Genomic DNA, 27,225 nt, shown 5'->3' with positions numbered 1-27,225 from the left:
CTTTATTGGCAGATCTTCAGCTGATTTAAATTGGCATAGCTCCACTGAAGTCAATCCATAAACCTATGCCAATGTACACAAGCTGAGGATACGGCCCTTATTTTCCATCACCTTTGGAGGGCAGTGTATCAGAGGATCTGAATCCACATTCAGAAAGATATTGCTAAAGTATCTTTCCCAGAGCAAAACTTTAGCTATCTATACATGCACTTCATAAAGTCACTTTGGCTCAAGGGGTAAATCCATCTTATTTTGGTCAAATGATTATGGTGATGTGAGGTGATAAAAAGAAAAAAGAAAAGGAGTACTTGTGGCACCTTAGAGACTAACCAGTTTATTTGAGCATGAGCTTTCGTGAGCTACAGCTCACTTCATCGGATGCATAGGCTATGCATCCGATGAAGTGAGCTGTAGCTCACGAAAGCTCATGCTCAAATAAACTGGTTAGTCTCTAAGGTGCCACAAGTACTCCTTTTCTTTTTTCTTTTTACGAATACAGACTAACACGGCTGTTACTCTGAAACCTGAGGTGATAAAGAATGCCAAACAGCAAATCTAATTAAGCAGGGGTGTAATATGTATAATTTGTGCAAAGTTGTGGCTGAGCAGCTATAAATTATATCACCATATTCAATTACAGGAAACAATATTTCCTGTGCCAAACAACCTTTAAAGTCTGCAAGGAGATTTCCCCATTTCATATGTACATTTTTAATCACTGCTTCAATTTTTCACTTGAAAGAAAAGAATAGAATCAACACACAACAGGAAGGTCAAAAAGTTCTCACATTCTAGAATTCTAAAAGCATCTTAGTTTGAGAACTTTGGGTTCATAACAACAGATACACACGCAGTATATAAACAAAAAGTCTTAAAGGGACAGATACCTGACACATGAGATCCTTCACACCTTCATTCTGTGGTGCATCTATAGCAGAAACTAATGGTATGAGACACAAACACACCACATGGAGGGGGCTGTGAGCAGGGATGGGGGAAGAGGTGTGCCAAATCCTGCCTTCATCTGGGGTATCTAGGCATCCAGGGGCCAATTCTGGAGTGTCCAAGGGTCAATATATTGCATCAGGCTACCCAGTCACCTGGCACTGAGAGGACACTATTTGCTGACATGAAAGCCCCTATTATCTGCCTAGCTTTATTACATGGGATGACCCTGTTTGGAATCCACTTCCCTCAACTCAAACAAAGCTACAGTTCCCATTTTGTCTCCTTGCAGTTACTTGGCATCCAAGGTGGTAAAAGTGGTAAGAAGCCAATGGCCAAGGAGTTAGAGCAAAAGGCTTGTGAGCTTGGAAGTCTTGGTCCTGATTCTCCTCCGACTTGCACTGTGTTTGCAGCACTGTAGCCCCATTGAGTTAAATGGTGTTACTCTGAAACTATGCCAGTGTAACAGCAGAGGGGAATTGGGACCTCTGAGTTTAAACCCCAGCTGAGTCACTGACCGATTGACACTATCTTCACTAGATTTATTTTCCTAAAACTTCCCACCATTGCAGCTCCACCAGCAGTAGCAGTAGTGTAGAAAAGGCACTGACCTGCTGCTGGTGTTTTAACCACGGTTAAAGTTGCTGAGATGAAACAATGGTTAAAATGCTGTGGCTGGTCTTCACTTGGGCTTCCATCACTGCTAACACTGGAGGAGTATTAAATCCACTGCTCCGGGATCACTGGGATTCCACTTCACACCTGCAAACACTGAAGGAAACTGCTGCTAATGCACCACCAAGGCTTAAAGAGAGTGTCCAGGGACTGAAAGGGGCAGCAGAGGCGCAAGCAAACTAGCAAGGGAGTGAGCTACAGTGGTCAGCTTCATCATATTTTGATCAGAGTCAAAGCTGTAATAATAAACAGTCTAGAGATATAGCGAGACCTAGATAATCCACACCCATAGATGTACCTAGATGACTGGCTCTTTGAAGGAGTGAAGTGTTGATCTTATAGCCTGGGCCAAAGGCACAGCTGATTTGCTAATCTGAAGATTTTCTATAAATCCATATAGCTTGCCCTTTTCTACAAAGGAGTGAATTATAGAAAAATAAACTATGGAGCAGATTCTTTTTTGGCTGCACCCGATGTTCAGCACAGCTGAGGAGGGAGCCCCTTTATCCTGGGACTGCTCTGCACTAGAAAGCTCTTCTAAATTGTGCCAGCTTCTCATGGCCCAAAGGGACTGTTATAGCTGTAGCAGGATCACCAGAGCAGACAATTGTTCTTCTTTTTCAAGGTTGAGGTCAATTTCCCCCGGCAATCTGGGGAAGTTCACTCTACCAGTGCTTATTTGCTTTACTTCTTCAGTTTCTAGGGCTGTCAGTCTGGCACCCTTCATAAGCACCAACCTTATTCTCATACTCAAAGAAATTAAAATAAAACAGTAGCAATAAATTTGGGTGTTATGTAAATAAAGCGGTCTTTAGTGAACAAAGCCAAATTTCAATTATTGTCAGTGACAGATTATAACTTGAAGTTTAACAGCAGGAAAATGATCACTTAGCAGTTGTTACATATTCCTCTTGCCAGGTGTAGTTGGGAGCAGCAGGGACTGGGATCAAACAGCTATGGGTTCCTCCTAAAATTCACAAACACCACTGGCTCAAACCCTGAGGTAGAATTTCTGGGATCACTAAATACCTTCTTTGGGCATTCTTACTAGGCAAAATTTCCTCACTTCCAAGTACTGAGTCTGTGTATGAAACAAGGAAAACTTTATTTTTCCAAATATATATGAAGGATAGGTAAAATACTGACCCATAGTAACTTTTGTAGTAGGCTGCTAACCCAGTTCCCCACTCACCAGTAGGAACATCAAATAGGCAAACATTCATTTACCACATCACTTCCCCCTTCTATATCTGGTAACCCTAACTCACAGTTTGGAGTCAGTGGGTAGCATAGTCCAAGAGTCTTGAAGTACATTCAGATGGGCCTCTGTCCAGTTCCTTGGAAAGCACTGCCGGGTCCTATCCTCAGGCCCTAATACCTAACCCGGCTACAGTAACTACAGCTTTATTTAGCAGCTGATCAGGAAGAACCTCACTAGAACTCACTCAGTTTTATTACTGTAATTTGCAGCATCAGCTGACAGTCCTTCCCATAACACACAAGCCTCAGTACAGAAGAAGAAAACAGTACCATATAACCTTCATCATAGCCCTTAATATATCATAGAAACCTTTTTCTTTGCTATTACTTCAGTTCCAGTACCCAACCAATTCTGAGTTTGTGTACAGTTATGGTGATTGTGACTGTGACTGTCACTGGAGGAATTCTGGGTAGAAAACTTATGCAAATGAAGCTCTCTCTCTGCAGCAATAATTCCTCCTGTTAGCCAACAGATGGTGCCAGAAAGCTTCTTACCTTCTAAAGTTTCAGACCACAGGATTCACATTAGTTTAGCTGCAGCCTTTTATTAGGGTGCAGACTCCTTTTAGTCAAGTGACATAGGCCCATATCCAGAAAGGTATTTAGATGCCTCAGCCCCAGATGTAGGTACCTAAGTTCCAGTTTTATGCAGCACTGTGATCCAAGAAGACCCTGCTTGGTTGTCACCTAATCCCTAGTGCCTAAACTCACTTGGAATTTAAAATTCTCCTGTAAAAGTTCCCCAGCCGCGTAAGTTTCTGCTTGCAGGCATGCACATTGCTGCCTCCCTCTGGGTGTCCAGACATCTTTCTGATGCCTAAGCCCCAGCATGATCCAAGGGAGTTTGGCACTCGTGCGCCTTTCTTGTCCATTCCAGATAGGGTGGTGCCACTGCCCCCCTTATAACTTGTTGCCTCGTGGTCAGAACACTCACCCAGGCTGGGGGAGATGTGGGTGGGTTCAATTCCACCTGCTGCCTGAGGGGAGAAAGGATTTGAACAGAGGTCTTCCATCGGGGTGCCCTAACCATGGGACTATGGGATATTCTGATGTGGGGCTCTCTCTCAATATCTAAAGTTGAGGCTGTTTCACTATGTAAATACTTAAATAGTCACTGGGCCAGAGAGAGAGAGAGAGAGAATCACTGTACCGCCTGACCCAGGGTCCAGTCTCCCTGCTCTAATGACTCTAATTATTTATCCAGAGTAGAATGCCTTCAACAGGAGAGAGGAAGGGAGATCTGTGATGATTCCCAAGGGTACCCGGGGCTGTGAGACACCTCACTACCACCTGCCCTTAGCATGAAGAAGCCTTGACTGTGTCTTCCGGGGGTCAGCTCCCCAACTCCACCGGCACGGACAACACATGCACTCACCTCTGTACTTACACAGGCCCTGATGTCCCTCTACAAGTTAGCCATAGGCACATTCCAACCCTTGAGCCCTCTAAGCATCTCCCTAGAGTGTCTAGCCCCTGATCCACTGGACACTCACAGTAGTCACAGATTTGCAGCTTCCAGCGGTACAGAACACCCTACCTTACCAGTTCCACCCCAGATCACAGATCCGCTTAACACGCAGCACTTAGAGGTGTTTATAGTGAACTAAAGTAAATGTTTATTTAACAAAGCAGGGAGATCTAAGTGACAGCAAGTTGAGGTATTGGAAACAAACGGTTACATATAAAATGAAATCCTAACATGCATTCTAGAGCCTAAACTTAGTTAACTAGATACTCTCATGTCTCGTAGAGTAATGCTCACCCAAAGTCCTTCCAGCCAGTGACCCTCCTTTCATAAGACAAACACGCTGTTAGCTTGTCTCCTCGGTGAAGGATACCGTGTGGTTCTTTGTATTTTCTGATATACCTTTGGTTTTTATCATAAACAGGACATCCCCCTGTAGATTGCTGTTTCCTGTAGATTTTCTCTCTTGTAGATTTTGCAACCTTTCAACTGATATCTGGCTCATTATGCACATAAGCATCCCAGACCTTAAGAACATATCTTTTTACTTTAGATACATAATTCCTTAAATATTATCCATACATACATTTCACAATGATTATGATGACCAATTGGCTCATGGTTCTTGATAGAGACCTCACATACCAGCCTTTGGAGAACTATTATGCATATATCTGACCCAGGGGATCCATGTAAAACCCTACACATCCCTTGTGTCTCTGCCAGTTGACACTGACAGGTCCCTGGGTCACAAACCCCACATGAGAATATCTCATAGCTCAGTGGTTAGCGCTCTCTCCTGATTGAGGAAGGCACTTAGCTCATGGTTGCAAGAAACAGTTTAGGCACTTAAGCTGCCTGACTCCCAGAGAGGGGTTCCTGACTGGGGATCAGAAGCAGAGATAGGGGCCTTTCTCCAGCCCGGAGTTAGGTGCCTAAATCTGTGAGGGGATGGGGCCTAGGACACACCCCTCTCACTGGCATCTCCCAGTAGCTAGTTTAGGCAGTTCCCTGCCTAGTTTGCTGGCTTTTGGGGCTCCCATTCGTAGGTGCCTTTCTCTCCCCATTCATTGTATAGGAAACCGAGGCACCTAATTCAATTTTGTGGATCCTGCTGATGTTCCAGTGATTTCCTAGGTGCCTAAAGGTAGGCATTGCAATACATAAGTCCCTTTGTGGATCCAGGCCATTGTGCTTTAGAAGCATTGAGTAGGTATACTGACTTTTTGGAGTCATGGTGAAAAGCATGAGAGCAGAATCAAGCTCTAATGCCAAAATGTTCAAAGTTGAGTTCCAAATTAGAGACTTAATAAAACTGGCCTCTGGTGCTGAGCATCCACAGTCCCCTGGGAGTCAGTAGAAGCTGCCAGTGCTCCACAGACAACTAATTTGCAGGGATAGTGAATAGCGGAAGCTCCTACTGACCCTTCCATCTACCAGCATTTTTCAGGCATTTATGACTCTGGTGTCTGAGCACTCTGGGTCCCAATCTCACTCATCTTTCTTCCACGCCATTTCAAGACTCCATCTTTATTCTGCCCCTTCAGCTAAACTCTCATTCAGGTTCTCAACATATCCCATCTTAACTACTATCACTTCTTCCCCCCTGGACACCCTGACATCCACACTGACCTCCTTGTGCATACAAAAACCAGCTGCTCAGATCTTCATCCTTGCCTGTTGTTTTGACCATTTCATCTCTCTCTCTGAAACCCACAGCTGGTTCCCTCTTTCTCCACCAACCTTCTTGTCCTGGTCTTCAAAGCCCTGCAAGGCTTTCCCCCTCTCTACTTTACTTACCTCATTTCCCACCTCCTCCAGCCCATCAAATGGTGTTGCCCTTGATATCCAGTTTGTTCACTTCTCCCATCATCATCTCCATGTTGTCTTTCACACTGCTTCCTAGGCATAGATATCCTTCCTTAGCTGTCTCTGAGAGACTTACTTCTGATGGTGTGTCTACAAGAAACTAGCCAACTAATAATGACTAGATAGAGGAACACTTCGAAATCCTATATAAAATATCTGTATGTTTTAGCTGTTCCCAGACCTAACCCCATTTCTTTTCTTCATAGAACATAGGCTTTTGGACTGTGCATTTCCATGTATGTCCAGCATTTAGCCCACTGTGGATGCTGTAATTCATAATAACAGACATAGTTCTCTAGTGTGAACACCTGTCGTAAATGTGTAGAAAGTAGTTCCCATGTTGATTTTTCAGTAACGATATATATTGTCGAGTTTGCCAAAGCTGTAAAGCTTTGGAGAACAGCATAATAACGGAAACCAGTATTGTGGCCAATGCACATACCTTAAGCCAGACATGTACATCCATAATTGAGCACTAATGTAAATAAGTGACCTGATTTTCAGAGGCGTCAGTGGGCATTTGTGGCTTCTCAGCAACTGTGAAAATAAACCAGGCCACTTTTGTTTACGTTCCTAACACCCAAGTTTGAAAATGTCAGCCTATGATTCATGATTAAAGAGAGAGAGAGAGAGAGAGAGATTAAACTGTGTGTGGCGGACTTGCAGGGAGTTTTGCACAAATTGGAATGTTGCCATGCCAGACAGTTGATCAGTGTAGGATTTCATCATATCATACAATTGCTTTACAATGATTTTCCCTGTACAGAGCATTGGCACTGTCCTTTTCAGTCCATTTGGAGTGTGGTGGAAGGTTAATGGGAGGTTTCCATAAGGTATCCAGATGGCTGAGGCTGGCTCTGAGATACACGGGGGGTTTAAAGAAACTTTTGACCAATAATGAAAAACAGACGCCATGAGTGGTGTTGGCTTCCAAGTTACTCATTTTCCTGTGAAATCCTTGACTGACACTCAAGCTGACTGGGGAGTTGGATTTGTAACAACCTGCTGCCATTAGAGCTACGCTGTTGCTCTAAGGCTGTGAGAAGTCAGGTGCGTCAGCCATTAGCCATAGACGTACAGTAGAAGGTTATAGCAGTTGTCCTGAAAACTGGGACGGGCTCATTCTTGTGGGCGAGTTAAAGAACTGAGAGTTAACAAATCAAATACCCTTGAAGGCCAGCACTTGTCCCTGAGCATTACCTTTGTACTAGTAGCTAAGGATTCTCTTGTATTCATAGCCTGTCTAGCGTTTTTTTTTTTCCAAACCCACATGCTAGTTTCTAACTCACTCTCTTTCCTTTGAACTTAGCTGTTCTTTATTTAAGGCTCCCCTCCCCTCCTGGGACTCAGTAAAGATTTTTACATCCACTAGGTTATTTTACAGCAGGTTTAACCCATTTTCCAAGTATGGCTTCAAACACTTGGCCCAAAGAATTAACTATAAGGGCCAGATCCTCAGCTGGCATAAAACTCCATAAAGACCTTTAAAGCAAAATTGTCCATAAAAAGGCTACAAAGTGAGAACTCTTCTGAAGGGGAGAGGAGAGTCCAGAGAGTGAAGTTCTGTACAGCTACAGGACTCTTTTCCTGACAACTCTGCCATTTATCCTGTCAGAAACAGACCCATGGCTCTGGCTGATGGAGTCAAGTCTGAAATTAAGCCTCTTGCTGAACAAAGGAGTAATTGACAATAACTGATCTCTCAGGCTGTGAGCATGCACAGTGATATTTGGGGCTCTCCAGCCACAGTTCAGAAACTTCAAACCATCCTCTCCCCATTTAGATTTCATTAGTCATTAGGAAAGGAGACATGGAGGATTGGAATCCAGTGGGATGTCACACCCAATGCAGCTACACTGCACCAGCACAAAAAGCCGTCCATTTATTGTGTACATTGGCCAAACTGGACAGTCTCTACATAAAAGAATAAATGGACACAAATCAGTTGTCAAGAATTGTAACATTCAAAAACCAGTCGGAGAGCACTTCAATCTCTCTGGTCACTCGATTACAGACCTAAAAGTGGCAATTCTTCAACAAAAAACTTCAAAAACAGACTCCAACGAGAGACTGCTGAATTGGAATTAATTTGCAAACTGGATACAATTAACTTAGGCTTGAATACAGACTGGGAGTGGATGGGTCATTACACAAAGTAAAACTATTTCCCCATGTTTATTTCCCCTCCTACTGTTCTTCAGCTGCTGGAAATGGCCCACCTTGATTATCACTACAAAAGGTTCCAATCCCACCCCCCCCCCCGGTTCTCCTGCTGGTAATAGCTCACCTTTCCTGATCACTCTCCTTACAGTGTGTATGGTAACACCCATTGGTTCATGTTCTCTGTGTATATAAAATCTCCTTACTGTATTTTCCACTGCATGCATCCGATGAAGTGAGCTGTAGCTTATGCTCTAATTAATGTGTTAGTCTCTAAGGTGCCACAAGTACTCTTTTTCTTTATACTTTACTTTGGACACAAAAAGAGAGCTCAGGTTAGGAAAATCTGGTCCTAAAACTCTATCCCTTAAGGACTCCAGCAATAGACATATTTCCAAACCAACCTTTGCTACAGCATTAAATTAAAAAAACCCCACACAACTAAAAAACTCCCCATGGGCCGGATTCTGATACCCTTATGCATAGTGAGTATCACTTTACTCCTTGAGCAGTCCCATCAAAATCACAGTATCTTACATCTAAGCAAACTCATGTATGCACCCTATCTGCTGTCACTGCACACATGCAGGAATTTGGAACACATAGCAAGCTGTGGGAGTGAGCTGATTTTTTTTTAGTAAACTCTGCAAAATAAATAATGATACTAATTTTAAAATGTTCACAGCTACAATCCTTAAGGTGAGTTCCATGATATGGGACATTTGTCGAGTCACATTGATTTGAAGTCCTACCACAACATTGACAGTGTTCCTCAGAATCCATTATGAATTCACCTTATTACAATGCTTATCTCAAAGAACAGCCCTATATGAAGGGAGTTCTATACCCATAAAACTAATAGAGCTCTCTGGACATTTGCCCTTCCCGGTTCTGATATTTGTGTTTAGTGCTGCCTGCAGTACACCCGACTGGGTGTTGAGAGGTATGCCAGAAAGCCTCTGAATATGTGAACATTATCAGCTGGGACAGCACCATCAAATGCTGCACAATAAGTGCCTGTGTCTAGCTGTCCTGCTAAAGCTCTATCTCTCTTTCTGTTTCTGGCTGAGTCTCTCTCACTTGTTTGCAGTCATTTACCTTTCAGGCTGATTTTGCATACCCTCCACACCGCCCCCCCGCCCCCCGGATATTTTGGAATGTACGGCTGATCACAGGCAGCTGTAATTGGTCATGAATGGCAATGTGCTCTGGAGAAGAGGAAATACAGTATCTGTCACTCATCTATACTCCAGGCAAATTGTCTGCTTCAAGAGAAAAGATTGCCTTTAAAAAACAGGGGGAAATAAAATTAAAGAGGAAGAGTCGGAAGACATTTTGAATGAAGTCAACTGGCTTTAGAAAACAGCAAACTTCTCACCTACAAGGACATAACAACAGGCTGAGAAACTAGTTATTTCAGATGTACTGTATATCCTGCACACACATGGAATACCACACAGAAATGTACAGTGCACTTCAGTTCCTATCTGCGTGGGCCTGCTTCTGATAAACATACAATAAATAAAAAGAAAAGGAGTACTTGTGGCACCTTAGAGACTAACCAATTTATTTGAGCATAAGCTTTCGTGAGCTACAGCTCACTTCATCGGATGCATTCTGTGGAAAATACAGAAGATGTTCTTATACATACAAACCATGAAAAAATGGGTGTTTACCACTACAAAAGGTTTTCTCTCCCAGCAGGAGAGTGGGGTGGGGGGAGAGAAAACCTTTTGTAGTGGTAAACACCCATTTTTTCATGGTTTGTATGTATAAGAACATCTTCTGTATTTTCCACAGTATGCATCCGATGAAGTGAGCTGTAGCTCACGAAAGCTTATGCTCAAATAAATTGGTTAGTCTCTAAGGTGCCACAAGTACTCCTTTTCTTTTTGCAAATACAGACTAACACGGCTGTTACTCTGAAACCTATACAATAAATAGCACCTTACTTCCCATCAACTTAGGTGGTTACCTCTTGTGGAGGAAGGTGCCACTCAAGGTGAGTAAAGGGTATCAGAATATGGGAGAAGTCTTTTTGCATTCGACACAACTTTTTCTCTGCGCCACGTTTTCCATCTCCTCTTTTGCTGGTGTCCATCATGCTGATTCATTTAAGTCTCACACTGTAGCTTTAAAAGGTTATGAGTTACATGCACAATCAATGGGCCAAGTCTCCATTCAGCTTCTATTGTTGCTCATGGCCATGGCTGTCAGTCCCCTAGCAATGACTCCTATCACACTGCTGCTATGGTTCATACATATCATCCCTTATGCCTTTCAGTCTTCCATATGATAGTTCAGATGACACACCCCTCCCAGAATTCTATACAGAAGCAGGTCACACTCTCAACCTGTCACTATTTTGGATCATATTAAAGAAGTTCTGTATAAAATCACAAATGAGTTTGATTCCCCACAGTTTAAATTCCAGGGTATTACTAATTAAGAGGTCTCTTGGTTTTTGGTACTGTTTCTCTCCCTCTATGTGTGAAACTTCCAAGCTGCTAATTGTGCTAGTACATTCTAAGACAGAGTCTGTTCTCAAAGCAATTCTTTGTAACAACAACTACTCACACAGAGAGAGACTCAAAGCAATACTCTGTAACAACAGAAACAGCACCCAGAGACTCCCCGCCCTTTTGTTGTATTCATCTCGCTTTGTTAACAATTGTGATTAAACTAGAGCTAGAGGATGTATGTGGATGGATGCTTGGTGTGGATAATAACTGAATGATCAGGGAGGTGCCAGCCTAAGAACCCAGTGTCCATCGGCTGAAGAAGGCGTCAAGTGGAAATAACCAGAGGACCCCCGGAGGGCAGACTGGAATCCACCCAACAGCCTCAAGAATGGGAGAACCAAAGAACAAGATAACATCTGGCAGCAGGGAGCTGTCAGGAATGTGCCATCAGCAACAGCATGATGAAGCAATTCCCATAGACTGGCATAGGAAGAAATTCCTATAAAAATGGACTCTAGAAAGTGAGAACTTTGGGGTCTGATTCTGCAAACCAACTTCCAGGAGCATCAGATGAGCATCTGACAAGGCCCTGCTCCCTCCTCATGTCCAGGCCACCTGGCCAGTGGCTTGCCATGAGCAACTCTAAGGCTGATAACTATGATAACAACCTTGCAGAACCTGTGTGTGTGTGTGTGTGTGTGTATGAATGAATGTGTGAATAAATATGAGATTGAATGGAATGTTATAGCTATAACTAACTGCTTACTATGATTCTTTCTGTATTCACAATAAATGTGGCATTTTGCCTTTTCCCCTTTAATAAGATCCTGCTGGTTTTTATTTTATTGGTATAACTATGTTTATTTGTGCAGCATTTAGTATTGTTATTAATAAAGAGCAATTATGGTTAAAATGCATCATTCTGCTCCCTCACTTAGGCTAGTGTAAAACTCAAATAACCCAAGGAATTATTCCAGATTTCCATTGATGTAACAAAAATCAAAATCTGGCCCAGAAGCTCTATGTTAGAAACAACACTTCCTTACTCAACAGACTGTGTACACCAACTTTTCTGACAACAATATATTTTATTCCAATCCTGATAGCTTTGCAGAGCCCAACAGAGAGAGATTGAACTGGATTTTTCTGACTCATGCACCTTACAATGCCTGTAATAGTTATCAGCTTCTTCATAATTAACAGAATTGTTAAAGATTCTGCAACAGGAACTTAGCAACTAGTGGCGTGAGAGCAAGAAAGACTCCACCTGGACTTTTCGATCCGAGGCGGAGTTTGTGGGCTGGCAGTTAGAAAAAGGCCATCTTTTCACTTGTAGCCAGAGCAAAATTGTTATTGAGCCACTAGCCATGGTAACCCACAATGCCGTTTGTAAAGCCAGGTCATGAAGTATAATTGCATTTTTATCATCATTCTTGTGTTCAGGACTTTACAGAACATAAGGGAAGATCTGGTCCCTGCTTCCAGAAGCTTGCACATCCTCAGAGAGACAATTCAGTTCAAACACATAGCACTTCAATCCTGATTAAATCCCCTTTGCACCACTCTAGCAACATGGAGGGAATTTAAAGCATCCACAGACATCCACAGTTCAGATATATTGTGATGTGGGGAAGGAGGCAGAGCCAGTGTGTGATGCACTCCAGCAGCCCTGGGCCACCACTAGGGGGCCATTGCAGTTGGCATAATTTAGAGCAGCCCCACCGATGCTCTTACTTGCAACCAGTTTGGCTCCCAGGAAGGAGAGAGAAAAGAAAGTGGCTGACCCTTTGCCTCCCTCCTCAGCTGTGCTGACTGTAAATTTACAGATGATGGTCGAAACTCAAAGCAGTGCAGATACTTTCTCTTTTAGATTCTGAATCTGTATTCCTGTGATTCATGTTGCAACAGCGGATGGTCTAATGCAGCTGCAGTTGTGGGTGGGCTGGTAGCGTTTCCATGGAAGATTGGCTCTGCAACAGAAGCAGAACAGGCAGTTGCCCAGGGCAGCAAAACATTAGGAACAGCAAAGTGACAGTTTGTTGAGTGAGTGACTGCAGGTCCTGAAAGCCTGGATGTTTTCCAACAGAGCGGCAGACCTCAGTGCTGGCTGCTGTATCTCCATGCATCACTGCTCAGACCAAAGGAACAGTGCTGACCATTAGTGATCACAGAAGAGACAAGAACAATAAATATGGGGAAGGGTCTGATTCACTGTCCTTTATAATGTTTAAGGCAGTGCTAGGGTAACAGAAGAATCCACAACATAGAGAGCTAATCTTATTTTTTCAGCTGCTTAAAAACTAGATCACCCTTCTCCTCCAGCCCCACCATACTCCTTTCTTCCGAATAGCCGCACATATAAGCCTCGGGTGCTATTTAAATAAAGTTACTTTATTTCAGAGAGGTTTCCAAACCTCAAAGTTCAGACCTGGATTTAGATCCAGACTTCTCCTGAGTTCAGATGCAGTTCATTCTGCTCATTAGAGACAGAAGACAAGCCGGGTGTAAACTTTCCCAAAGTTCAGGTATGTTTAGAACTGGATTATTTTATTTAGGCCCATCTCCACTTTATTTATAATGCTGCTGGTGGTTCAGTAGGTGGCACTCTTCCTTCTGAGTCACTGGCTCAGCATAAAGCTAGAGGTTATTAGGCTACAGAAAGTGATGTCTTTGAGAAGAGAAACAAAAATCAAGGATCGGACAATTAAGAAGCGTGTTTTAAAGTCTAGGCGAAACTCCAATTTAGCTAATGTAGATGTCCTCTCTGCAGTTCCAAATGGACAGGGTAACCTTGACTTCTCCAACGCAATTTTGTATTTTTTTGGGGGGGTGGGCTGTATTAAAAAAATGCTTGTCAAAGCTTTATCCAGGGTCCATTGAAGTCAGTGAAAAGACTCCAATTGACTTCAAAGGGCATTGGATTAGGGCCAGACTCCTCCTTATATTCACTGGTAAGAGAGAAGAATCAGGCCCTGAGAGTTTACCTATCTGGCCCAAAAGCAGTGAGATATGTGTAATGTTGTAGGGGCGTCTCCTCTGCACTCCCAGACAGGTCTTTGTAACAATTAACAAAGCAACTGCCTCCAGAGAATCATTGTAAGAGATTTTTTTTTCAAGTAACCATAAAATCTGCTTATCTGCACAGAGAGGTTTCCAAGACAGAGTGCATGCCCCTTGTTACAATCTACCACAGGAGTTAGTGGCGTAAGGGATGCTGTGTCCTTTGGTGCTACAATTTGGAGTAGCAACTGCTATCTGTATTTATTGAGCCTCATTCTCCCCATCTTGCATCTTGTGTATTCATTTGCATTGGTGCAAAGTGGGTGTAAAATGCTGTCAGAGCAGAATAGTAGCATTTTACCCCACTTTGGACAGGGGTAAATAACTACACAAGGTGCAAGACTAGAGAATCAGGACTCCAGTATTTATTCATGGAGATATATGAATAAATTGTCTGCAAAGTAAAATCCTTCAGAAAGAGAATATCAATGTAATTGGCTTCTGAGTTTCATGTGTGTAGTGATGCCCGGTGAATTGCGATGGTACTCAAATCAATTGCTGATTTGAAAGGGGTTTTACTGATTATATAACAGTGGAGGAACAGACAACAAAACAGCAACAAATGTTGCTCCCAAGGGCAGACATGCTGAATAGCATTCTGGTTATGGTAGAAAAGCTTTGTCAAATAAGGAAGATTGTGCAGCATTTCCTAGAGGTGGTTAGACTCTGCATTTGTATAACCTCCTTGGAAATTCATTCTGCAGCTAGATACCCTCAACTGGGAATACATTGTCCCCAATTCCTCTGGCAGTTGGCCATCCAACCAGCTCCATGCATTGTTAGAGGTGCCTCAAACTGAGGTTTGGGGCACACTAATGGGAGCAGAGTGGTTAATCAATCGCCATGATCCCTTACATATCTGTACCATGGATAAACTGATGACTTTAAGTCTCAAAGGATGACAAGGCTGCTTCTTTTCTAGCATCAGATTAACTAAGTAAAAACCAAACCAAGTAAATTTAGTGAAATCTGCTTTCTGAAGAGGTCAGCAATTCATATCCTCTTGGGGTACCATACCAAAGTCTTTCTGTCACTCACCCGTCTAATTTTAGTTGCTTGGATTTTGTGGCTGCACTAGTGATGCTTCCTGGCTCTGAATACTGCTTAGCCTACCTCGGGTCTTAGATTTACACTCGAAAGAGACCAGCAAAAATAATCTGCAACTTGCTTCAGCGCCAATAAACACAGTTGGCATTGTTTTGCTGTGCCACTCTGGTTGTAAAACACAGATGGGCTTCCCTTTATTCCTTGGATTCTTTTTTTATTATGACTATTTCATAAATGTCCAAGAATGTCAGCTAACTTCTCTCAAACTGATACTTCAATGACATCTGGTGGTCTGGTCAATAAATTGTTTTCAGATGCTCTGAACAATCATAGTGGGGAATTGTCTTTTCAAGGGTAGGGTGTATTTCCATTGCAAAAACCTTTTATTGCTTGTAGGTGCTTTATTGATTGACGTTTTCATTAAACCCAACATAAAAAATGTGCTAGATTTTACTTTGAGCGACAGCGTCATAAAGCATATGAGTCAGCACTTGGCTTCCCTCCACCACCATGAACATCTGGGGAAACAGATGTCACCCCATAAAACTGCCAAAGTAATTCATCTCTGTCACCAAGGGGAGTAAGTGGGTTACTTGGGATAGTTGCTGAGTGGTTTCCCATTAGAATTACTGACTTGTTCTGCTGTACCAGGGCAGTCAAGGCTTTAGGGCTATTGTGGACAAAAATTCTGAGTAGTGTTACGGAAGGATTCCCAAATTGGCTCTGAGGTTGATATATCCTGGAGTAGAATCCAGCTCAGCATTCTGATTGTTACTGGAGTGCAGACCTTTTCCCAATTTCCTCTAACATAAAATACAATAAATGTACAACTTTCCTGTTAATAATCTTACCTATAATAATAATAATAATTAAAAAAACAGTCTAACCTGCGTGTGTGTGCTTCAGACTCTGAGTTGTAAGCCTGGCCAGTGAACTGTTGCAGATACCAGCTCAAGAAAGTGAATCAAATGCTGATGAATACACATATTACATACATAAAAGCAATCAGGTTTAAGGCAAAAGCCCAGACTGGGTTAGGCATTAAAGAATAAAAACATTTCATATTTACTGTAAGTGGAAGAATAATGGTTACTGCTGGGAGAGAGAAATGAAATACATTGGAAAACATGTAGTAAGTGCTGAGTCACTTTCCAAAAGCAAAGTTATGCATGAGTGAGATGCATCTGTTAACACGGTAAATGAAAATAGGGAATGCTACACTGGGCTGCTGCGTTCAGATAACTGTTGACATATAACTGGAGATACTGATAAAATACAATTAAGGAAGGTTCAGAACAGACACAGGAAAACAGACTAATGCAATTTCCAGAGGAAAATGTAATAGAAATAAAAAAGAATACACAAGCCACCTGGAGAAAAATAATTACTGTTACTGTCTTTACCAACTGTCCTTGTTCTCAAGGGGCAGTTCCTGTTAGCAGCTTTAAACCCATGCTGCAAAGTGTGGAGTATGAGACCAATGCAAAAGTTAATTTGTAAGGCCAGCCATTTTCAGGAGTTGCGAGAGAACAGTGTGCTGCCCTCAGCCAAAGAGTGGTTTTTCAGGGAAGTTGTCCTTATATGTTACTTTGCGTTTCACTGGTTGAGTTCACTTAATATCTTGCTGCCAGAGTTGTGAGGCTACTTTCTGGAATAAACCGTCGTTGGTGCAAGTGAGAGCAGAACCTAGCTGAAGGAGCAAAGCATTGGAAAACTGTAGAGTTCTCTATTACTTGTTCTGCTTCATCCCTCCACTTTCCTGCCCAGTTTTGAGAGGTCAAGAGGTCCTTTGAAATGTTGTGTTTGACTAATTGACCACATAACTTTATGTTCAGCTTCCTCAATTGTTTAGATATGGGCAGGAGGGGAGATTGACTCTTGTTAACTGGAACATGATGTCTTGAACAGGGAAGCTTCCCACACGGCTACTTTTAGAGAGACAAGTAGCTTGGAAGTGTCAGACTGGGCTAGCAGCTCTTGAATAACATGACTTTTGAGACAGAGCATTACAAGGAAAGGCCTGTATAGCATACACACACACACGTTTCTTTCATATCACCACAGGGTTGTTTTTCTGTTTTGGTTTGGTTTTGGGGGGGAAAGTGTGTTTATTTTTTAAGCTGTAAAAAGCAGACAAACAATGATGGGGTGTCTTTTTTTTCTAACTCCATGATATTTGGTGTTTTTCTTAAGGTCCCAGTTCCTGGAGTCACATGTGACTATGTGGGCATAAGCTTTCGTGAGCTACGGCTCACTTCATCGGATGCATGTAGTTGAAAATACAGTGGGGAGATTTATATACACAGAGAACATGAAACAGTGGGTGTTACCATACACACTGTAACAAGAGTGATCAGGTAAGGTGAGCTATTACCAGCAGGAGAGCGGGGTGGGGGGGACCTTTTGTAGTGATAATCAAGGTGGGCCATTTCCAGCAGTTGACAAGAACGTCTGAGGAACAATATGGGGGGGAGGGATAAACATGGGGAAATAGTTTTACTTTGTGTAATGACCCATCCACTCCCAGTCTTTATTCAAGCCTAAGTTAGTTGTATCCAGTTTGCAAATTAATTCCAATTCAGCAGTCTCTCATTGGAGTCTGTTTTTGAAATTTTTTTTGTTGAAGAATTGCCACTTTTAGGTCTGTAATCGAGTGACCAAAGAGACTGAAGTGTTCTCCGACTGGTTTTTGAATGTTACAATTATTGACGTCTGATTTGTGTCCATTTATTCTTTTACGTAGAGACTGTCCAGTTTGGCCAATGTACATGGCAGAGGGGCATTGCTGGTACATTGATCCCATAAACACCACCCTATACCGGAAACCTACTGACCGCTATGCCTACCTACATGCCTCCAGCTTTCATCCAGACCACACCACACGATCCATTGTCTACAGCCAAGCTCTACGATACAACCGCATTTGCTCCAACCCCTCAGACAGAGACAAACACCTACACGATCTCTATCAAGTGTTCTTACAACTACAATACCCACCTGCTGAAGTGAAGAAACAGATTGACAGAGCCAAAAGAGTACCCAGAAGTCACCTACTACAGGACAGGCCCAACAAAGAAAATAACAGAACGCCACTAGCCATCACCTTCAGCCCCCAACTAAAACCTCTCCAACGCATCATCAAGGATCTACAACCTATCCTGAAGGACGACCCATCACTCTCACAGATCTTGGGAGAGAGGCCAGTCCTTGCTTACAGACAGCCCCCAACCTGAAGCAAATACTCACCAGCAACTACACACCACATAAGAGAACCACTAACCCAGGAACCTATCCTTGCAACAAAGCCCGTTGCCAACTGTGTCTACATATCTATTCAGGGGACACCATCATAGGGCTGAATCACATCAGCCACACTATCAGAGGCTCGTTCACCTGCACATCTACCAAGGTGATATATGCCATCATGTGCCAGCAATGCCCCTCTGCCATGTACATTGGCCAAACTGGACAGTCTCTACGTAAAAGAATAAATGGACACAAATCAGACGTCAATAATTGTAACATTCAAAAACCAGTCAGAGAGCACTTCAATCTCTTTGGTCACTCGATTACAGACCTAAAAGTGGCAATTCTTCAACAAAAAAACTTCAAAAACAGATTCCAACGAGAGACTGCTGAATTGGAATTAATTTGCAAACTGGATACAATTAACTTAGGCTTGAATAAAGACTGGGAGTGGATGGGTCATTACACAAAGTAAAACTATTTCCCCATGTTTATTCCACCCCCCCCCGCCATTGTTCCTCAGACGTTCTTGTCAACTGCTGGAAATGGCCCACCTTGATTATCACTACAAAAGGTCCCCCTCACGCCCACACTCTCCTGCTGGTAATAGCTCACCTTACCTGATCACTCTCGTTACAGTGTGTTACATGTGTCATGTTCTCTGTGTATATAAATCTCCCCACTGTATTTTCCACTAAATGCATCTGATGAAGTGAGCTGTAGCTCATGAAAGCTTATGCTCAAATAAATTTGCTAGTTTCTAAGGTGCCACAAGTACTCCTTTTCTTTTTGCGGATACAGACTAACACGGCTGCTACTCTGAAACATGACTATGTGAGAAACTCAGCTTTCATTGTAAAAAACAAAGTTTCTAGACCTCATAATTGTGAAGAAAAAGTGAACCACAAAGTTTCAAAAGCCAGAAGGCAAATAAATCCCAGCAATTATTAATGTTAAAAATCTCCATGCTCTGACACAGACTTCTTGTGTGACCTTGGGCAAGTCTCTCTCTTGGGCAAGCTTCTCTGTGCCTCAGTTCCCCATCTACCTCACAGGGGTGTTGTGACGATAAACAGGAAGATTGTGAGTGCTTTGAGATCTATGAATGAAAAATGCTATACAAGAGCTAGGTGTGACTATTATTATTTATTAAACCAATCTCATTATTTTTGAATGCTTAGGATTGGTAATACTGTCCGTGTTTTCATGAAGGTGGGTCAAAGCAACTAAAATGCTCGAAGATAGCTTTCGTCAGCCAGGGAATGAAACCGCACAAATCTTTGTTCATTCTGATTAATTGTTAGAAGGGTGCCACCAACTCAGCCAATATTACCATGAACATCTCTGCACTAAACATCCATTAAACCCAAATGGTTTGATTTTTATTTGCACCCAAGGCAAGATAATTCATTATAAAGAATATGTTTTTACATGGGCAGCTCAAACCCATTTCTGTGCGAGAAGAAAATAAGTCTACCAGAAAATTTAAAACCTTCAGGTGTGAGATAAACAGGACGGAGCTAAGATTCCTTAGGGAAAAAACAACAAAGCAACCCAACAGTTAACTACCTTTTAGCAGGAGACTTCAATTTCAAGTAGGCAAAGAAAGCTGGAGATAAGAAGTTATCTGCTTAAGATTTCTAAGTATCCAGCCTTATGAAAGTCAAGAACAAGTTCCACACACTATCTGGTGAAGATTATGCCTGACTAGGCACAGAGTGTGTAAACAAGAACAGCATTGGATTATATATAGTGCCTTTCAAACTCTGGGAGTCTTAAAAGCATTGTAGGTAGTATCACTTCCCAAATGAGCTGCATTTAGTGGATCAGACCTATACTAAGAAAGGACATGAGCTGTGAGAGGTTCCAACTTGCACACACACCAGCAGGATACATTAAGTATATGGAGCCTACCTGACCTTTCCTATCATATTCCATTGTGAGAGTGGGCAAATCACAATCTCTTTTTGCCTCAGTTTAACGTGAATAAAATGGGGATAATATTTCTTTTCTCCTATCCTTTGTCTGTCTTGTTTATTTAGATTGTAAATTCTTCAGAGCAGATAACGTCTCTTACAATGTGTTTGTTCAGAGTCTATCTCAACATGATCTTGATCTTGGCTAGGGCACCTAACTGCTACCATAACACCCATAAGAAATAGTAACATAGGCTAGAAAGAATGCATATGGCAAAGGATTGTGGGCTCCACTGATGGCACCACAGGCTAAAATTCCATTAAGCAGGGCAATTGGGCACATGAACAGACTGGGGTTTGACATGAGGGGAATTGCACAGTTTCAATCCTTCCTCCAGACTCAACTTGTTCAACCTATTTTAGTCAACCTCGCTCTGTGCCCTAGAGTCCATCCCAAAGAAGGGGCAGAGGAGACAGTGGTCCTCCTTTCTCCTTCCTCACAGACCTGCAGAGGTACATTGCAGGATGCAGGCAGCACCATCCCAAAGAAGGTTGTTGCTCGTACATTCTCTCTGAGACACTGTCCCTCCCAGAGCTTCCCCAGGGGCAGGGCAGCTCCCCAGTGCATGCAACGCAGGCCTGTGGTTAAATACCACAATCTATGCCTACATAAATTACTCCCTCCTTCACAGAACCTTACAGGAGAGTTTAATCTCCTGGGCAGCTCCACCATGAGCAGTTAAGTCTCCTTTGTCTTTAACTAACACACATACTGCGAGAGCGGGGGATCATTTACACTGTAAGTAATTCTGGATTGGCTATGACTGCAATTAATGGAAAGGGGGAAAGGCTCTGAAAAAAACAGTAACCCTTTGGACTTACAATTTATGCAATCCCATTAACTACATTTGGCTTCTAGGAGGTGTAAATCAGACAGGAAAATTGGAGTACATATTTATATAGTATGGGCCTGATCCTCAGCTGGTGTCAATCAGCCTTGCCCCATTGACTTCATTGAAACTGTACTAATCGACACCTGGGGGGATCTGCCCTGTATAGGAAAATAATCCTGAACTTTCCCACTCACAACAGCAAACTTGCCACATCAGTTAAGACTTCCTCAGTCCAGCCAGCAATACAGCTTCCCCCCGATTACTATTAATGGGAGTTAGGAACATGCATCAAGTAGAGAATGCAACCTACTGTGTTCAGTGACCTTCATCTCATTTAATCAGAGTACTAACTCACTGGCTCTACCAGACACTGCCTTGCACAGTTTCCCTTGGTGCTTGTGTGTGTTATAAGTAATTCATAACAACACATGACAGGGTGTGCATTGGAGTCTCAAGCACTAGAGATGTATTACACGACATAACGCAATGCGTGACCTGGAGTGCCTGAAATGCGTTTACTTGTGCAGTGAGGAGATAACTTGTATTCCAGTTCCCTGCAATCTAGCCTGAAATGTCTGCTTTATGGGAGATTTAGGTCAAGGAAAAAAATATATGGATTTATGTGTGTTTCAATTATTTCTAAAGCATCGCGGAAGTACTTTGAGTTACCAAGGATTGGCAGAGGTCATGTAATGCATAATCTCCATGAGCACTGTGAACAATTAGGCAAGTAGGTGGTGGTGGAGGATTCTGTTGCCTTGTCTTACATTTTTTAAAAAAAAGGTATTTTCAGTGTCCCATGGTGACTTTCCCATTAAACAGACAGATTCAAATTCTGGCCAGACGCACACCCAATACAATCTGCTTTTAGCTGAGAGGGTTGCAGGGGGACTATTCTTGTCATAAATAAATGATTTCCTGCCTGCCTCACTGACAAACTAATGCTACCCAGGTAAATTCTGCACATCATTAGAGGAGGTAGAACAACAGTTCTGAATAACGGTCCCATTTCTCTAGCACAAGATCCCCCTTTTTCCCCAGACCTGAGTTATGCCCAGGAAACTTGGAGTAATAATATTGTACCAATACATAGCACCTTTCATGTAATGTATCTCCTTATAGCTCCTCTGAAATGCAGCCACCTCTGGGTGGGAAACCAGCGGACAGTCAACTGTGGATTTGTGGGGAGTAATGGATGATTCTGTGGTCAAAGTCATGGAGTAAATGCCTGCTCTTGTCAAAAGTATATCAGGATCTTTCATGTCCATAAAGGACTGACAGGTTTTTAAGAGTTCACCTGAAAGCCCATGACACTGTAAGATGTGTGGTACTGACCAGAGCTCACTGAAAAAATCTGAATTTTGTTTTTTTGATGAAAAAAAGGGATGATTTTTTTCACAATACATTTTCCCATTTTTTCCATTTGTTCTAGTATTGACTTTTATCATCTGATAGGCGTTAACACCATTGGATTCCTGACCCAGGTCAGGTGACTGGAGCCAAGAAACAAACTCATTCTGTCTTTCCAGCACTCATATGTGTCAGAAGTATGTTATATCACCCTGTCAGGATCTGAGCCTGTTGTTCTAGGGAACCTAAGTATTCCAAATCTCCCTCTGATATTACGAAGCCAGGTTCTTCCAGTGGGCTGTCAACTCTCCTTTCCAGCACAGGGGATCATTTACCAAAAAAGAAATTGTTCCACACACATTTTCACCTTTATCTTTCTGACATACAGTTTTCCACTCCCCATCTATACCCTGCTGTTGAAGAGACAGAAAAAGATTTTTAAAACTTCCAAAACTGTTATTCTCTGTTTTGTGCTTTCATCTGACAGCTCATTCCTCACCACTAAAATCTGTTTTTTGAAACTGGGCAAAGTGATATTTTGTGTGACTGAGTAAGCAAATTCCAACCCTTGCTGCTGACCTCGCAATAGCCTAGTCAGTGGCCAATCAGATCACTGGATTTATATGGTCCATTTTATAAATGGAGTTGCTGTATTAAAGGATAAGCATAGGAAGTGTTATTTTAGCTCCAAATATGGAACACTGAGACACAGTAACCACCTGTTACCTTGAGCCATCTTTTGAAGTTTCATGGAACCATATGGATCATCATACTGCTTTTGTAGCTCCTAAGTAACATCTGGCTTTCATTTTCCTTAGCCCTCTTCTGATGCACTTCTAAATCTAAGACTTCTGAGTCTTGGAAAGGAAGCTTTTACATTTTATATGCTTCAGAACACTAAATAGATTTTCACAGAAAGTTTTTAGAGAAGAGGACAAGGTCATATGGGCCAGAGATCTCTTTGATAATTCGCCTTGCCTAGTCTTTACTTAAACTGACCCAGATGCGGAATGAGCAGATTTCCAGGTTCCAGTTTGCTTCCTTACCTTGCTGACAAGTTCACTAACCCTGCTATTTGTTATGTTCAGTTTCTATGTTTATCAGCTCTTCACTCAAAGTTTATGAAAAAGATGTTCTGATGAGGGGGATTAAAAAGAAGTAAAAATCCAGGGCCAGATTATCCACACTATTATGCCAGTATTATGCTGGTGTGACTCCTCAAGAATCACCTGTGTAAAACTGATGGAACTTGGATGAGAATCTGGCTTTCAGAATAAGTAGGGACGAGCCACTTCTCACAAAGGATAATATATGGAATAAATTACCAGGGACATGATTGAAGCAAAGAGCCTAAATGAGTTCAAGAAATACCAAGATCTTTTCTGAAGGAAGGAATCTGTGAGGACAGAGAAAAAGACTTATAACTAAAAATAAATAAATAAATAACAATTAAAAAGGGCTAGCGTGCTAAATGGCATTTTGTATTCCTAAAATCCCTTTACGTTGGACCTTCTTGTAAATGCATTAAAGTGACCCACTGGAAAATTACCCTTGCTTCAACTTTTTGTAATGGAAAGGTTTCTTGGGGAAAAAATACTAGAAATGGGCCTGAATCAAACCCCAGATACTAATTTGACATCTGGATCTGAATACAGAATTTGTCAAAGAACTGGATATTCAGATCCAGTGTTTAGATTCAGCCCATTAAATAAGTACAAGCTGTGAACTCAGATCTGAGGTCCAGATCAAGGTTTGGGGTCATAACGTGGGTTTTAATATATGTTCATCTCTAAAGCATACTCACTCAATTATTTTTCAACATTTTCAAGATGGATTTCAGAAAACAAGCACTAATCTCTCTATGATGACATCTCTTGCTTTGTAAAATGTCATATTGTGACAGAGTAGTCGATATATATTGTCACTGTACAAGCCTCTCCATGTCACACAGCCACTCCATGATTGGAAACCTTGGTAGTCTGTGCCCAGAAAAAAAATCACAATAATAGGGTCTCCTGGGTTAGGACTGAGGTTTGTTAGCAGAGCTGTATGGAGGAAGCTTCCATAATGTCCACTATCATTTAGCTCAAACTAAGTGCTATCACTCCCTCAGATACATGAACATTATAATTCATTCCATTCTAAATAATACCATGCCCCTACCTGTTTATCTTACATTTTTATAATACACCAAGCCCTGTGCAATCTAAGTATTGCACAAAATTAAAGCGCACAAATGCCCCCAATTTGATATATTTATTTATGCTGGGAACCACCTTCCTTCAAAAATAGTCACATTGACATGAATGCTACACTACATGAGTAAGAGTAGCAGAATCTGACCCAAGGTGTTTTCCTTTTTGTTCCTCTAGTGCAGAGAAGCATGAGTTAGTCCGCAAAGGATATTTTAAGAGCATTGACAAATATGTTTACAAAACACTTTGAAACAAATGGAGGTTAGCAATAATGAATTATTTCTGTCCCACAAGGTTATTTTCTTTGTTCTCAGGTCTGCAGCAAATATACAGAATACTGCAGTCTGATTTTTCTTTACTTCCTCCCCCAAAGATCTACAGATTTTCAGTGGTCTCTAAATTGTTTGAGTCAATTTTACAGCCAGAAACCATTTCACGTATTGATTGTCATCTATTGAGTACAAGCAACTCCACACTGGACTTTCTGCAGGTGACATTCCAAGAGGAGACAATAATGACTCACATTTACAAGAAGGAAATGGGAGAAAGCTACAATCACAGTATTTCTAACCCAATCGGAATGTAGTCTTTGATACTCCCAACTCTTAGATCAGATTTTCAGAAGAGCTCTGCTCTAATTTAAACACCAAAATCAGATAGATGTCTTTGTCCATTTTTAAACCATAAATTAAATGATCTTTTCCTATTGCAACCCATTGCCCCAAGTTGAACTCTGTTTCTCGGTCTTAGGATATATGTGTACTGCCAAAAAACTTATCTTAATAAAAGTCAATCTCCACAGGAATGCTGAACCTAAAATTTGAACTTTTAAAAAATGGAAAAGAATTGAAAATAAAAATAGTTAAAGCTCAGGATCAAGGCCCTGATTCAGCAAAGCACTTAAATATGTGTTTAACTTAAATACATGCTTAAGTCCCATTGATTTCAATCCGAAACACGGGGTATTTCATACCCTCTGAGTTCAATCCTGAGCTCCACTCCAGGTCCTTTGTGCTGCTCCAACAGCAGTCAAAGGGGCAAGAAAGTCAGTGGTTCTTCCTAAATGGGGATTCTCCTGGTGTGGGGGCATCCTTGGGTGGCACAGAGCTGGTATCTAGTCTACTCCTTTCCAGCTTCCAGCACCCATTGCAGAGGGACATTCTGAGGGTGTGGCCTGAGGAGACTGCCCTCCAGCGATCCCCAGTTGGTAGAGCAATCCCTTTTTGCACAGCCAGATAGGAATTGTTTAAAGCAGCCTGAGTTGAACTTTGAGACCCAGGACTGGTAGATCTCCCCACTCCCACAGGCTGGCCCTGGCATTTACAGAACATGTGGATTTAGGCTTCTGTATGCAAATGAGGAGACACTCAGCTGGTGAGTCTGCATGCATACTGAGCAGTGCCCTTTCAAATCCCCTTTTCAGTTAATGCTGTGGTTTTTTTCTCCTTCAAGTTCCATAGAAGATACTCTCTGTTCCACTTATGCTTAAATTATAAAGTGTGTCATGCCCACATGGGTTGGCCCATACCCTCTTTCATCTAATATGTGGGCAGAAGTCCTATTGAAGGCCTTGGTTTATAAGAAGTAGCATTGCAAAAGAATGGACAAACAAGTAATACTTGTGGTCTCTGCTTTGGAGATCACTCCCTCAAAGTTACTTGTGTTGAAATTATGGATGACTTCATCTACTGTACAGACTTAGCCTCCCAACATTTTGAACTGCTGCTGTTCTCATATCCACCCACTTTATGATGAATAATGGCACAGAGCTATTTTGATGACTTCAGTACACGTCAGAAGCTATGTTTATATGCAAATTACATCATTTTTGAAAATTCATAACAAAATTTCTTCTTAAAGTAGCCACAACCAAATGTAGCTCTGCTCTGGCTCACTGGCTTTAGAGAATCCAGTAAACATCTCTCTTTTACCAAACAGCGACTGTGAAGGTTAATGAAAGTGGTTTAACTGGGAACTGGCTGCTATTTCATGGTTTCCCTCATGCTGCTGTGACAGTCTTTCCTATCTGGTTCATGGACTGTTCCCTCCAGAAGTGCTTGGAGGGTTCTGTAACCATGTGCCTCTGACACTGCCCCACCACTCCTCCAACGGGGCCTTAATGCTGCTCCAACAATGTTTAGAGTACCACAGGCATTTGTCAGCGTAGCAGTCTACTCACTGCAAGATGAGAAAGGAGGCCCTGAGTCAGTTTAAATTCAGGCTATTTATCCAAGTCCTCTCATTGTCTGTTAGTCTCTGAAGAACCCAGTTTGAACTATATTATATGCAAGCCTCTCCCATGGTACTTCTCCGGAGGTGTTACATCCTGAGTGAATTTGCCTAATTATCCCCCACTGTTCTTAATTCCTGGAGGGCTGTGATTACCCTGCCCCATGGAATTACATGCAATCCCAGGCCTACAATGACACATAAACTTAATACAGTAAGTTCTCCCAAAGAGATTGCATAAAATTGCCATATCTGTCACAGCCTGAGCTTCCAGAAAGAAGACACAGTGTTAAAACATGTATACATGGCGTGTTTCAGAGGTGTCATTGAATGAATGAGGGACTGGGAATGGAATGTAGAGTGTTTCATCTTTTAAAAACTCAGTTTATTAGGCTGAGGGTTACTGAAAATCATTACCATCCTGAAATTATTTGGTGACTTATGTGAGGTGTG

Source organism: Natator depressus, chromosome 3, assembly GCF_965152275.1.
Source record: "Natator depressus isolate rNatDep1 chromosome 3, rNatDep2.hap1, whole genome shotgun sequence".
In the NCBI taxonomy this organism is placed as follows: domain Eukaryota; kingdom Metazoa; phylum Chordata; order Testudines; family Cheloniidae; genus Natator; species Natator depressus.
Note: the sequence above shows the minus strand (reverse complement) of the source record.